The 15,245-nt window shown below is 33.8% G+C and overlaps 1 protein-coding gene across 12 annotated transcripts in view; it reads left to right on the plus strand.

Annotated features, from left to right (window-relative positions):
* Positions 1 to 15,245, plus strand: part of SOX6 (SRY-box transcription factor 6) — a 631,508-nt gene that overhangs the window by 176,393 nt on the left and 439,870 nt on the right. Inside the window, exons 1-2 of one of the 12 annotated variants that reach the window (XM_012780695.3) lie at positions 170 to 9,015; positions 11,206 to 11,298. The exons of 10 other annotated variants lie outside the window; for them this stretch is intronic. The gene's annotated coding sequence lies outside the window, so the exon portion shown is untranslated. Of the gene's footprint in view, positions 1 to 169; positions 9,016 to 11,205; positions 11,299 to 12,231; positions 13,433 to 15,245 lie in introns of those variants that run through there. One more of the 12 variants, XM_012780701.3, reaches the window with a different exon arrangement.

Raw genomic sequence — 15,245 nt, forward strand, 5'->3', positions numbered from 1 at the left:
TAAAAATATGGTTTTCCTTTTTCCTAAATAAGAGAAGTTGAAATTTGCTTATATTTTTAATGTTCAGATATCTATTGCAATTTCATATTTTTATTAGATGCACAACTTCAACAGGAATTGAAGAGAGTACTTTCTGCCTATACTCTGAAGAAATATCCTCTGCTTTTGACATTTTCATATGTTAATCCTATTCATTAATATATAATTGTACTTAAGATCAACTTTAATGGATTTGCTTCAAATTAGAGATCTTACTAGTTTGGAAAGCAAAACAAAAATGAATATTGTAGTAGCAAGTTTGCCTGGAAAAAACAGTTTGTATTTGGAAAATGTATTCTCCAAATATAGCTATGCAAATCCTACTTGACTTTGGTAAATCACATTTAAAGGGGCAATATTTTTAATTTATGTTTCTTACATAGCCTCTTAGGAGGTCTTCATTTGTGTTTTCACCTTGTTTGAAATATAATATATAAGGAAAGACTGGGTTGATACTTGGTCACCTCTCTTAAACATATGCTGAACCATTTTGCAGCAAGATTTTATTGCTTTAAAAAAATCAACATTAAAATAAGATCCTGGTTTTCTTGGGTTTTTTCCCTGACATTCAAGGATGTATATTCTCAATCAAATTTGTATTGTTTTTACCTGTTAAACCTTAAGTGACAAGGTCTTAAGTTGGCAGTTTTCTCCCTAATCCTTATAGATATGTCCCTCAGCTCTAAGAGCCTTAGATCTAAGTCCCTTGGGTGTTGGTGCTCTCATTAGGAAATGATTATGTTCATTCAGAGTTTGGGGTGCTAACTAGTTTATGAGAGTAAAACCCTCATTAGAACCATTTTAAGATCAAGCCAAAATTGAAGAAGCCTATTAACCTTTAAAAGTCCCTGCAGATAATAGCACGCTTGGAATGGCATACACACTTAGTTATTTGGGTGGAGTTTCTCTGAGGTAGTGGATTTTAAAGTTTTCTTATCATTTTGTAGAATTTCTCCTTTCCTCAAATGACCCCAAATTTGCAGCCTAGATCAAATAAAATTTAAAATGAATAAAGTTCCTAGGAAGAGCCTGCTTTCAAAAGTCCCTTTTACTATTCCTTTTATCTTTCTACATGGAGATCTTTCTTTCTTTTTTGTTACTCACTGTCTATTATTTTCCATCCAAAAAGCTGCTCACAGGATATTATCACATAGTAGTCACATATACTTTTATTATTTTTTCTGGTTAAAAGTTACATTAAAACAAGGAAAAAAGAGAAAATCTTCCATACAGTTTCACAATTTGCCACCTGTTTCCATTTTTATCTGTTTGCTTCCAGTCCTTGTTCATGTTTTTTTAAAAAATAATTTAACTGTAATCAGAGCATAGATGTCATTGTATGTTCTTGGTTTTTTACTTAATGTTATATAATAAACATTTCCCACCACAAAGAGCTTGCCACGACCCACCCAGACACTTAGGGAAGCCCTGCTGTATCTTGACCATCTTTAGGTAAGAGCTGCCACTTGGGCCTTACTTTATTTTCTAAATATTAACACTCATAAAATTTTATTTTTAAAAAATGTATTTATTTTTGGAAAAATTATAATCATACCTATTTATGGGGTACACAATGATGCTATGTTATATCTACAGTGTGAAATGTTAGAATCAAGCTAATTAACTTATCTATCACCTTAAATACTTATCATTTATTCCTCCTGCCTAACTGCAACTTTGTTCCATTTGACCAACATCTCCCCATTCCTCCGCTTCCCTCACTCCATTCTCTTCTCTGCTTCTATGGGTTCAGTTGTTTTAGATTCCATATATATGTGGGAACATGTGGGTTTTTGTCTTTTTGTACATTTGGGCTTTATTTTAGATTGTCTTTCTGTTGGCCTTGAGATATTCTAAAATTAGCCTAAAGCTTTTGTTTTTTGTTTGATAACTGAGGGAAGACATTGTTTCTGTCTTTTATGGGAATGCAACCTAAATTTTTTACCAATAACTATGAAGTTTTCTGTAGTTTTTTTTTTTTCTGTATCTATTGCATCTATCGGGATGCTTGTAGAATTTTTCTTCTTTAATCTGTGAATATGATATTATTGGCAGATTTCTGAACAATCTAGCATAACTGGAACAAAACCTACTTGTTCTTGATAGAGTTTCATTACACTATAGAATTAGTTAAAATTTAAAAGATTTTTGGCTCTGTATTCATTAATGAAACTAGTTTTAATTTTCTCTTCTTCTAGTGTTTTTATTTCATTTTGGAATCAAGAATAACCATATAAAGTGAGTTGAGAGTTATATACATCTTAGTGTGGAAGGAACTCATGATATTACCTCTCCTAGAGCCATTTGCAATTTAAGTTTCAACTCTAATTGAGAGGAAGAATACTTTTATCCTTAAAGGATTTTAAAACAACAATCTAAGATAGCTGGCTTTTTGTTTTGTTTTGTTTTGGTTTGGTTTTGGTTGAGGGAGTGCAAGAGAAAAGTTGGGAATAGAAGCATGGAGGTTGTCTTCCGTAAGTTTCTGTTGTAGCAGTGGAATTATTTTGGTGATTATCTCTGACTATATTTTGGCAGATCTGTGGTGTAACCAATTGGGATTAAGAGGATAGCAGGTTGATGGCATTGGTTAGGGAAGATATTGATTATCAGAGAAAGTATTAAATGAACACAGAAAAAGACTCCTTCCTGCAAGAAAGTTGGGGCTAAACATAATCTGAGATTTAAATACTTAGTCTATTTATGTATCAAATGCCCTTTATAAAGGCAAAAGGGTAGGACTTCTCCTTCAGGCCCCACAATTACTCCATTAATTGTATTAAGCCATTTATGACATCATTCTTCTTCTGAGTCTCTCCTTTGCCTTTGTTTTCATTATACTTTTATCTCTATCAATAAACCAAGCCAGGTGCACTGGTGTATACCTGTAATCCCAATTACTTGGGAGACTGAGACAGAAGCATTGATCGCTTGAACACAGGAGTTCGAGGCCAGCCTGGGCAACATGATACCTCCCCTCTGAAAAAACTCTGGGAGGTAGGCGTGGCTCCACATATAATTTTTCATCTCATTTTATCCTATACAAAATAGTTTAGCACAAATGTTAGGAATTCTAAAGTTTGGGCTTCCTAAATATCTGATGAATAGTGATGTAATTTCTTTGCTTATCTGTTCTTCTAAAATGTATGATGATTTAAATGAACACACAGTTTTTGAGCACAAACAATGAACCAGGTATGGATATTCAGAGACGATGTTCTTAAGGAGTTGATGGTTCCTTTTCCATCTTTGTTCTCTATGGCCCTTTCCTTTTCTGATATCCAAGTGCTTTCGTTTCTTTCTCTTTGCTTTTCTGTCAAAACAAAGAGACTTTTAAAGGAAATTTTTAGTTAAAACCAACCTGCTTTCATTGATAAGAATTAGTACAGTTTTCTGAACATGGGCCTATTGTTTGTTTAGAACCCAGTGTTAATGAGGGCACAATGCTAGTCTTGATTCTTATATGGACCTATTAGCTTTCCTCTGTTCCATAACTTTGAATCACTGCTGTAATGATTGATACTTGCTAAAAACCAGGTGAGAGGATTTGGTTGATCAAAACACTAGAAAAACAGTGCAAATTGCATTCTTACCTGGTATTATTCTTTATTTATATTAATAAAAGGCAAACCATCACTTAAGGCTTTGCTTTAAAACAAAATTATTATTAAAATAAGTTATAAAGGAATGTGGAAAAGAGAAATGGACTTTCAGAAGGATTTTATTTTTTTCCTTTTCTTTATTAATTGGGTAATTCTTAAGATAGTTTTCTCCATGTCATTTAATTTCCTTTTTAGTAGCTTTGGATGCAAGATTGAGCTTTGCTGGCCTTTATTTCTTGTTCCTCGGGTGTTAGTGCCAGCTTTGGCAGCCCTCATTGTCAGTGCTGGCTCAAATGAAGGAATGGCTGAAGGCTCCTTTTGGAGACCCACTTCACTGGTTATTTTAATTGCTCACAGGGATAATTGTTGAGTGGTGCTATAGTATAGTATTTCCCTTGCCACAGGGTTTAGGAATTTTGCCCAGTAATCACTCCTACTCTTGCTGGATGAGGGTTTGTGAGTGGAAAGACTGGTAACTGGTGCTGGGTATCTTCCTAAAACTATGTCTAGGGCTCCTGCCAGATTAACTCTGAGAAACTGGTGTAGTCATCATGGATACTTTCCTCGTTGATCTTTTGCTTCTTTTGGTCAGAAACAGAATTTGCAGAACTTAAAATTACCTTGTTAATTATCTTATTCTAAGGCAGCTTCTCATGTAGCACCCTCAGACCAGTTTTCTTTGCTTTCATTTTCACAAAGATATTAGAGGAACGATAGGGATGTGAATGGTAGGGACTGGGCTTTAAAACATTGTTTTTCAAGACTGCTTTTGGGGCTGTGTCTGCTATAGTAAAGGACTGTGAAATACTGTTTCCTGATATTCTGTGGAATGAAACTGTCTATACTACCTGAGATAGTAATGAAGAAAATTATGGGTCTAACATCCATTAAATACCTCCTCAAACTTAGCTTCTTCTGTGAGTACAAGAGAGGCTTCAGAGACAAAAAAGTGTGTAGTTTTGAAATTTTTTATTAAGATACATAGAACTGATTCACAAGTCAGTGCACAAAAATAAATTGTGAATTTGTGTAGATTACATTTTAGGATTAAATTATTAGTTATAATTTTTATATTAGAAATTAGTGGAGATAGGTGTGACGGGGTTGTTTGTTAATTGCTTTTAAAAAGATTTTTCTTCATTTATTACAATAAAGATATCAATTTTGAGTAGCTGTGTAGACAACATTAGTTAAAAATGGAACAAAACAGAGGTTTCTGCTAAAGGACTTTGTGAGTCATCAAAGTGACATTGACCTCTTTGCTAAGACCGATTACTTTAAAGGCCCCAATTTTTCTTCATCTTTCCTTGTAGTCATGACCTTTGCTATGAAACTTTGTAATGCCCTTCCAATCTTGACAGAGCATTCAGCCCCACCCCTTGACTCTGAGATGAATCATTTAGCTTGCTTTGACCAATGGGGTGTTAGCAAATGTGACACATGTAGAGGCTTGTAAAAGCACTTGTGCATTTCTGTTCACACTCTTGCTCTTTTCTGTCACTGTAGAAGAACAAGCCTTGGCTAGCCTGTTGGAGGATGAGACATATGGAGCAGAGTTGAATTACACCAGTTGTCACAGCCAAGGCATCCTAGATGAGCCAGAAGCCAGCCAACCCTAAGACATGTTAGTGGGCTCAACTAAAACCAGAGAAATGTTCAGCTGACCTGCAAAAGCATGAGCTAAATAAATGCTTATTGTTTTAAGCTACCAAGTTTTGAGGCAGTGGACCCTGCAGAATCTTATGGCCATAGATAATTGATACAACCTTAAATAATCCCTTTTTCAAAAGACTTAACTGGGCAGATGTCACTGATGGTCATGAGTGATTTCTTGTGTTGTTGCAATGACAATATCTATTTCATATTGGCTTTAAGAAATTTTTAGAGCAAGATACTTAGTGGTACTTGTATGAGATTTGACTTAAAATAGAATGTGTTTTTTCTGTGGGGAATTCTAGAGCTATTTCTCACCCAGTCTACATATTCACCTAATGTATAATAACCTTATAAGGCACAGAACTATTTAGTCCATAAAGAAAGATAAGGCAAAAAAAAGCAAGTAGGACAAATAATTGAGTTACATTCATATAATAGGAAACATAAAGGACAATATAGCCTTTGTCAAGAGCAACTTTTGACTAAGGAGAGATAGTAGTGAGTGGAGTCAGTAAAATGGAGGGGACAAACAAGGCTCAGAAAAGGGAAACTCTATTTACCTTTGGGCCATTTAAAGACAACACAGTGTAAAAATGAATGTGTGAACAAAGACTGAGCTTTCAAACCTTAGCTCCATTTATACTCTGCAAGCCCAACTTATTAAAGAATGGAGAAAATGTTGGATGAAAAGAGATAATTTTGTTAGGGACGTGGTTCTTTAGTTCTTTCTTTGTGTTTTGAAATCAAATGACTGTTGTCTTTTCTAATTTCAGAGTCTCTGTTTAGTATTGCTATTTCATTTACTTTCTTTTGTGGTAGAAAGAAATCTGCTTTTTAGTGACTGCATAAAAAGTAGCTGGCAGAGAGTCTTCTGGACAGAATCAGGGCATTACTGAACATATCTTAACAGTTATTGCTCTCCATTCATCTGGAGCTGTACTTGGAGAGGGGTGTTAAATGGGGGACCTGTACTTGGTTAATTCATCATATTACTTGGAAAGGTCCTTATTATTTTGCACAGCAGTGTGGTCACCTGGTGGTAGGTCATTAGCATTTTAGTCTTCCTCACAACAATGCACAACATGCTAATTAGAGGATTCTGAAAGCTAAGTAACCTGTTTTAAAATCAGACATTTTAATTTGAAGCTTTAATGGCTGTTTTATAATAACTGGCTTTATTGGGGGTAAAAGCACTTCTCATGTTCCACTAGCAAGGCAGAGTATAACAGAAGCTGACAAAATTAAAAACCTCATAATGCGACCTTCGCCTAGGATAAAAGGCTGTTTCATAACAATTTCCTTTTGTTCTTTGTTTAAGCCATTACTTTAAAAGGAGCCTCCGATTAATCTAAGTAAATGCATCATTACAGTACTAATCCATGTCCTTCTGTCAGTGTCTGTTTTAATTAAATAAGAAATGCTAGCAGAAAGATATCACGCACAAAGCTGTGATTGGAGAAAGAAGCTCTGGTTGATCAAGGAAAAGATTTAAAAGGGCTTTACTGTTTTGTCCATTTGCATAACTCCAAATGCCACAGAGTTTCAGGTTGAAAAGAAAACTTACAAAAGAGTTTAACACATTTCACTCTTATAGATTTAAAATAATGGGATTTACCAATGAAATTCTAATCATCCAATTTATCATGTTAGACATTTCACAGCAAGGAGCAGAACAGCTTGGGGCGTGTCTTTTAAAGCTTTTATGCAATATTGTGTTGTATCTGTGAAAACATACCTACCAAATTTGCATGTGTTTGTTCTTTTAGGTGAAATTGATGGTGAAACCTGGTTGTGGACATACAATGTGATTTTTTTCCTTTTAAAGTGTCTTGCAACTTTTAGTTTAGTTCTGCTTTTTCTTAATGTCTTTTTATTGATAATATATTAGGAATTTAGGTGCTTAATTGGTTGTTAACAATGAAAAGTACATTAATACATTTTTATAAAATGAATATTGCTACATTGATACACAGAAACTCTTCTTAGCAATAGAGTTGCAGAATTCCCGTGGTGAGGGCTTTCTCCATCTACGGGCCATTATTTGATGTAATGAAAAGAGAAAGTGTGCAACAGTGAGATTGTTAATTAATTTAGCTTAACAAGATGAAGATAAATGAAGCAAAGCACAGATTGAATGAAGCAAGAGGTCTTATTTACAATTTAATACATTTTTATATAATGCAGATTTCAGTTGGTAACAAGCAAACAGACCTCTACCCCAAATACCCACTAACAAAAAAGGTACACCCCTCCCCCACAATTCAACAGTAAAATCCTGGCCTGACTTTACAGAAAACATATACTGTGGCTCCATATAGAAGACACTTTTACAGTGTGTAAACAGTGCTTTTCTACTGCTAAGAATCCTACACTAGTTAACCTTTAACTTCAGTATTTTGTTATTCTCTATATAGATTGAGGATGACCATAGGAATAATTATCTGGAAATCTTTGGGTTTCTTGTTCTCCTGGTTATCCTGAGGCATCTTGCTTCAGTTATTTAATAATCATTTTATTTTAATCCTCTTTTTACTAAAGGAAAGAAGCTCAAAAGTGGGAAAAGAAAAGAAAAAAAAGCTGTGTGCCTTTTTACATGTGCTTGAATCTGTAGCAGTTGTACAGAATTCTTAAATTAGTGTTATTTTTAAAAGTCTTTCTTTCAGAGATTAATGAGCTTTATCCAGTATTTGACCTTTTATCATTCTCGCTTTCTGCTCAGAAGTACTTCCTTCCTTCCTACTGTAGCTAGAAAAGACTGTCTCTTATCTTATGTTACTGTAGGCAGTGGTAACAGGGCTCTCTACAAATGGTGTTATTATGGTCACTACGTTTTTATCTCAGGGGTCACGAACAAATCCATGCAACTGCTTCTAAGGATTTCAATAAATAGACTTTTTATCCAGACAATCGCCTTTTATGTTACTTTTAAACAAAACTACTAGTCCATCAAGACTTTCAAAAGAAAACAATTCTACAGAGTGCCGGTATGGCCGCACAGACCAATCATCATGGCACCCATTCTCCAGTCCTTTATTTTTCAAGTCCACAACAATAGGTTGTTGATTCAATGGACAAGACCAGAACAATTAAGTTCTCTGTTTAGCAGCAGTGCAGCATTTTAATGCCCTTCTCTAATAATGGTCTCATTATTGTTATTCTAAGACTGGGCCTCAGGAGGAGGAATATTTGCTGGAGGTACGTCATTATTTTGCAAATTTCGATTAGCTCATCATGTTGTCTGTAGTGTGAAAATCGTAGCTAATTAGGGCAGCCAGTTAGACTACCAGCTTTTGAGCTTATGAGTTAAAAGGTAGCATACTTGATAGGCCAGTGATGTGAAAAAGGTGGTAAAAAGGAGGATTAGAGCAGTTGCCTTAGTAACTCCAACTTCCATCTGTGAGGGAACAATGGACTTGTGTTTCTCCCCCACCTTGGTGTAAAAATTGGTTTTGTTTTGAAAGGACAGGGTTCTTTTTATGACAATCTGGAATTCAGCCCAACGGAGTGTAGTTTTAGTTGTTAGGAGAGACCATTGGGGATAGGAAAGATGAAAGGTCATGGTGAGCTTCAAGGACATGAAAGGTTGTTGTCTCATGTAACAATGGTAGATTGTTTTTTTTCTAATATTTCTAGCCAGCCCCTAAGTCAGGTGATGGAACAAATACCTACAGTTTAGTCAGGTGAAACAGGAGGGGTGGAGGAACGAAAGAAGAAAAATGGGGTAAGAGAGAGTTTATATTTTGTTAAAAAAATAAAAGAGTAACTCCAATTTGCTTTTATTAAGCAAAGCAATATTTCTTTGTCACCATCTCTGAGATTCCAGTGTGCTTTGGATGGTTTGCCTCTGTGGGCCATCACATCTCTGGGAAGCTCTCCAATGTGTTAGGAAATGTGATTTAAGCTTTCTTCCTGAACTCCTAGGAGGACCAGTGATGTGATACTTAACAATAAATTTAGTTGTTGTAGCTTTCTCACATTATTGGTGTTCTTAAAAGGTTTTCCTTCAAATGCACACTGAATAAAATGAATGATAAATATGAAAGAAATTTGTTTTGCCACTCTACAGGGTTTTATCATAAATTCTATGACTTCTATCACAGAAAGTTTACAGGAAACTGTTTAGATGTTGCTGCAATAGCAACACAAATTTTTTCTCTATGTACATAAGAAAATGCCACAATTTTAAGAGCTATTGGGGGTTTTGTATACAGAGGAGGTGATAGAAAAGGATTGAATACACTATTATTTAAACAAACCCCCCTCAAAATCAAATCACCCTCTCTGGGTTTAAAATACTTTTATTTCAGCGAAATGAGTGACTTGTTTTTTCCTTTCATATCAATATTAAAACAGGGTGGTTGTTGTTATTGATGTGTGTATGTGTGTTTCAAGAACCTAAGGGAGTGCAGGAACAAGTGTACTTTATTTTTTATAAGCAAAAAGACCATCTTTTGATGATCTAGAAAAACTTCATATTTCTTTTCTTTAGTATTCCAAAACAACCCTTGTGTGATTGAAGCTGGACTTGGTTTAGGGGGTTGGGGAGATTTACAAATTCTTTTTTAATCCTGGGTCTTTGTTTTCTTTTTCCAGCCAACCATCCTTATTGCTATAGCTTTTCTTCTTTTGAGAAGCTATGTTCCTCTAACTTCATAAAACTTTAGAGCTTAAGGACTTTTGAGATAATCTAGTCCAATTCCTATATTTGAAATATCAAAAGACTGAGACTGAAAATTTGAAATGACTTGCCCAAGGTAACGCAACTAATTATAAGTAGACAAATAGCTGCCATTTGCCACATTGTTTAAATATAAAATAACTGAAATCAAAGGAAGAATGAAAAAGCATTATAGGAACATGTTTAACTTGTCATTTTTGTGGTTGAGATGAAATGGAATAAAGCTATCATGTGGTAGTGGTGGTGGGGCTGGCATTCAGGTAAGATTTTTTTGTAATTATTAAAGCTCCATTTAAAATAAATGATACTTTTTGTTCCCTGTCAAAACCAAACCAAACCAAAACAAAAAACAACAACAAAAAAGAAATGTACCATGAAGTACTAGCATAGGATCTGGAATCAGCAAACTTTTCTTCATCTAGTATTGTGTGAGATACTTTCATATACATTATTACAATTTATAATTTAAACACTTTTTATTTCTAGTGTGGTAAATTAGTTAACTGTTCTATTTCTTAGTTTTTGTGTCTGTAGAAAAAGAACTGATGTTACTCAACTTTATTAGATATTAATAGACATAAGAATTGGCATATTATTGAAAAGTGCAATATTCATTTGGTAGAATATTTTAAGACTGCAAATCTGTGCTTTATCCAAACACAGATAGCAAATGTGGACCATAATATTCAGATAACTATAGATGCCATGGTTTATTTTATTTTATTTTATTTTATTTTATTTTATTTTATTTTATTTTATTTTTTTGAGACAGAGTCTCACTTTGTTGCCCAGGCTAGAGTGAGTGCCGTGGCATTAGCCTGGCTCACAGCAACCTCAATCTCTGGGGCTCAGCGATCCTCCTGCCTCAGCCTCCCAAGTAGCTGGGACTACAGGCATGCGCCACCATGCCTGGCTAATTTTTTGTATATATATTTTTAGTTGGTCAATTAATTTATTTCTATTTTTGGTAGAGACGGGGTCTCGCTCAGGCTGGTTTCGAACTCCTGACCTAGAGCAATCTGCCCGCCTTGGCCTCCCAAAGTGCTAGGATTACAGGCGTGAGCCACCACGCCCGGCCCCATGGTTTATTTTTTGAATCCTTCAGAAAATATTTAGAAACTTTGCACTATATTTAATCATAAGGAAGAAAATAAAATAATCCATAATTTTACCTTATTATTTCATAATAAAGAATTTTACTCCCTAGTAACATTTTGGTGCATTGTATTTCAGTCTTTTATCTATGTGTGTATGAGAAGAAAGAACATATCTAGCTTGTTTACTGCCCCTTCTCCGGTGCTGAGAACTGTGCCTGGCTCATACAAGGTACTTGAAAAATAGTTGTTGAGTAAATGAAAAAAAATATTGCCAAATTGGATCATACTGTATGTACATTTTTGTATTTAAAAATCATTTTATTAGATTTTCCCATTATTATAGTCTTTGAACACATTTTAAGTGACTACATCATGTACCATTATTTGGATATACCACAATTTATTTTACCATTAAATTACTGATTTACAACTTTTCACTATTATAATGCAAAAGTTAATTTATAAGAATAACTTTTATTTATTATTAAAGTGAAAATATTAAAATATTAAAATAAAATATTAAAAATTGAAGTAAAGTAAAATATTAAAATTGATGAAAAGATCCCCGTGATTATAGGACCCCCACCAAACCCCATCACCTCCTTCAAATGTCTGCTTAAATGTCATCTTAGTCAGGTTTACCTTGACTATCCTATTTAAAATTGCAACCTTCCAAATATTCCTCATCTTTCTATTTGTTTCCAGAGCCTTTATCAACTTTAACCTACTGTATAATTTGTGTATCTTTCAAATTTATTGGCTTCTTTCCCATTAAAACATAAGCTCTATGATGGCAGAGAAGTTTTGACTGTTTTTGTCACTCATATTCCCCAATGTCTTGAGCAATGCCTAGAAAATAATAGGTGCTCAATAATATTTATAGAATGAGTTTATTGAAACAAAAATGGAAGTGTCTAATTTTAAGTCAAGAATCAATCCTTTTGGTTCACATGGGCAACTCTCATCGACCAATTAGTACACTGGCTAAGACTTCTGCTTTCTCAGTTTTAATGTGTACATGTTATCCAGTCAAATGAAATCATAGCACTTGATTGAATCTTAGGCCAATGTTGGATAAAGTCTAAATGTCATGCAACAAATACCCCAAACTTTTGCAGCTTGAAGTAATTCTAAATTCTAGCTTCAGCTGGATGGTTTTGGATGAGACTTTGTCTCAAAAAATAAAAAATAAAAAATAAAAATAAATAAATAAATAAAAATAAAAGGTTGGACAGTGGACACTATGGACACCAACAATTGTAGCCTATTTTAGAAGAGAGGTATAAAATAGGAAATTAAAGCAGACAAAGCAATATATATATATATGAGGTAAATGGTACTTAGAGATTTAGGCAGGTAGGCCACTGTACAACCATAGACACCCAGTGGAATTAAATAACAGACTCCAGTTTCTAAATAGCCTATATGTAGAAAATTACGTAAGGCCACGGAAAGGTCATGATCTTAGATGGACTACTGTACCCACACACAGAAAAACAAGGCTGAATCTTAGTGATTAGAATCAAGGCAAAAAGGTCAAGGTCAAACTAGCAAGAGTAAATCATTTTTTCTGAGTTCCTAGGGATTGTGTTGGAGTCTTGCTTGTATGAGGTCAAAAATGATCCTAGAGCAGTGGCTCTCTAACTTTCAAAGTATATAAGAATCACTTGGGTGCTTAGGATTTCTAAAGTGGGTCCCAGGTGTCTGTGTTTTTCATAAGCATCTAAGATTAATCTGATGCAAGTGTTTACATATCATATGTGGAGACAATTGCCATGAAGCCTGGGATGGCACTTATTGTATGATAAGGGGCAAAGTGGCTACAACTGTTAAGAGAGAAGGCATTTAGAATTTGAAACACCTTTCTACTAAGAGAAAAATGTATCTCTTATGCCTAGAGCTGAGTTGTGTTTATCTGCAGGTAAGAAAGCAGTAAACATGGGCTGGTATGAACTGGACTGGTGTGCTATGAGCCTATTAGGTTTTTCTCTTCATGTGTCTTGTTTCTTGTGTTTATAACCTGAATGCTTTTGTAACATACAACAAAGATTTATACCTTTTAGTATAAAAAGTAAGGCTGATTGTTTTTTTGGACCTAATCTAAACTGTCCCTCATTTTTACTTTCCTTTTGTTATCTGCACAATCAAATTTCCCCTTTTCCTTTCCCCTTCATAAATTGATTAGCATGAGTTGGTCACACTGCTGTAATGCTAAGGGTTAACCAGAAGAGAATTACAAATGAACTATCTAGAAAGTTGATTATTAATCCAGCTAGAGAAGAAATATCCTTTTACTTAGCAAGAATGAGTATCCGAAGAGCTGATAATATTGTTCAGGCCGTGGGGTGGAATGGCAGAGCTTGGTAAGTAAAACAAAACTTGGAATTAATCTTTTATATCCATTTTTTTAATGACGGGAATGTTGATATATTAAACAATTAGATCTAATATAAATTTACAAGATGCTGGAACAAATCTAAAAAGTTCCAAATGTTAACAAGAACCCTACGTAGCCTGTTGGTAGAAGTTAACTGAAAAGTATTTACGTAAGTAGATAAATATATTTAATTTTGAATATTTATAAAAATACATGATTAGGTTTGTGATTAAGAACAAGGAAATGGGCATAGAGAAATGATTACTAAAACAATCTAAGTCCAAACCTCAAGTAATATAAACTGAAGAATCTTGAGTGACAAACTATTTTTTTTCTCACAAGAGCAGGTTCTGGGTTCTTAGGTATTAAAATATAATTTAAAGTATAATATGCACATAAAGATTCTCTGAGATATTTTTCACACTTCTAGGTAACAACTACTGTCATAAGTTCTGATATTTTCGGGGTCCCAGTACTCATTTCATCCTGATGTTTAATTTAAGAACCTTTTTAAAGACAGCTTTTATTGTATTTGTGAATTGGAAGGAAAGAGAAATGAGAGGATCTGTGCTATTTGTACAACGAAAATTAAGTGAAAAGATATGATTTTAATAATGTTCTTCCATCAAAGACTGCTCCTCCTGTTGTAGAAGAAATTTTGATGTCAATATTCAATTCTTTAAGATTGAAGTTTTGTATGAATTCCTTGATGTTATAAAAATGAGCCTTTGAAACATAATATGGACCATAACAAATATTATTGAGGCTTTATATAATCATAAATCATTTCAGTGTAGCATTGTTGTACTTAGAAGTTAGTAAACATATTAAACTTGTCTTAAAATGTAATTGTGCACCAACATATGCAGGATTTTTTTTTTTACCTTTTTAAAAAATATTTATCTTTAGTGGCATTAAAAAGATCTCAAGTTAACATTTTGTTATTTAATGCTTAAATGAGCATAGAAAAAATGTCCTCTTCAAAAACAAAAATTTCAGTGTTGGAAATATATTTTGTGCACATGTGTTTGTGTATATGTATTTGTGAATATATATAGCATATATATATATATATATATATATACACACACACACATAAAAATACTAAAATACTAGAGCATCATTTGGCCCTATATACCCAGCTTTTTTTAGTTCTAACATTCTGGCCCATATTTAGGACTGGAAATAGTAGACTATAATAATTGAAATAATAAAAATAATAGTTAACATTTATTGAGTTCTTATGTGCTAAATGCTGTGTTTTTTATCTTATTTAATTCTCATATTAACTCTGGGGTTGTTGGAAAGCTATGAGGATTATAGAGTTCGCTAAAACAAAAGATCAGCTAATTAAAGAGCCCCTAACATCTGATGCTAAAAGTCCAGAGAACAAAGACACAGGAAACAAAATATATAGGAGGGGAGATCTCTAAATTCTATGTGCTTGTCTTTCTCAAAATTGAAATGATTTAATGAGTCTGGTTAAGCAGAGGGAGAGGAAATGAACCAGTGAATTCTTAGCATTCTTTTTAATTCTTAAAAAATTGTGAGCATTAAAATTTCAGGCATACAAAAATATATAAAGAATTGCACAATAAATAACTTATTTATAAGAAATAAAACATTATCAGGAGAGCTGAAGTCCTTCCCAATTTTGAATCTCCTTTCCTTCATACGAGGAGTAAACACTCTCTTGAATAGTGTTTTTCACTCTACTTATGCTTAAATTCCATATTCCTTGTATCATAGGAAAGACCCCACCTACCATTCTTTGGAATGCAAGAAAGACTTTTTCTTGG

The sequence above is a fragment of the Microcebus murinus genome, chromosome 4 (assembly GCF_040939455.1).
Source record: "Microcebus murinus isolate Inina chromosome 4, M.murinus_Inina_mat1.0, whole genome shotgun sequence".
In the NCBI taxonomy this organism is placed as follows: Eukaryota; Metazoa; Chordata; class Mammalia; order Primates; family Cheirogaleidae; genus Microcebus; species Microcebus murinus.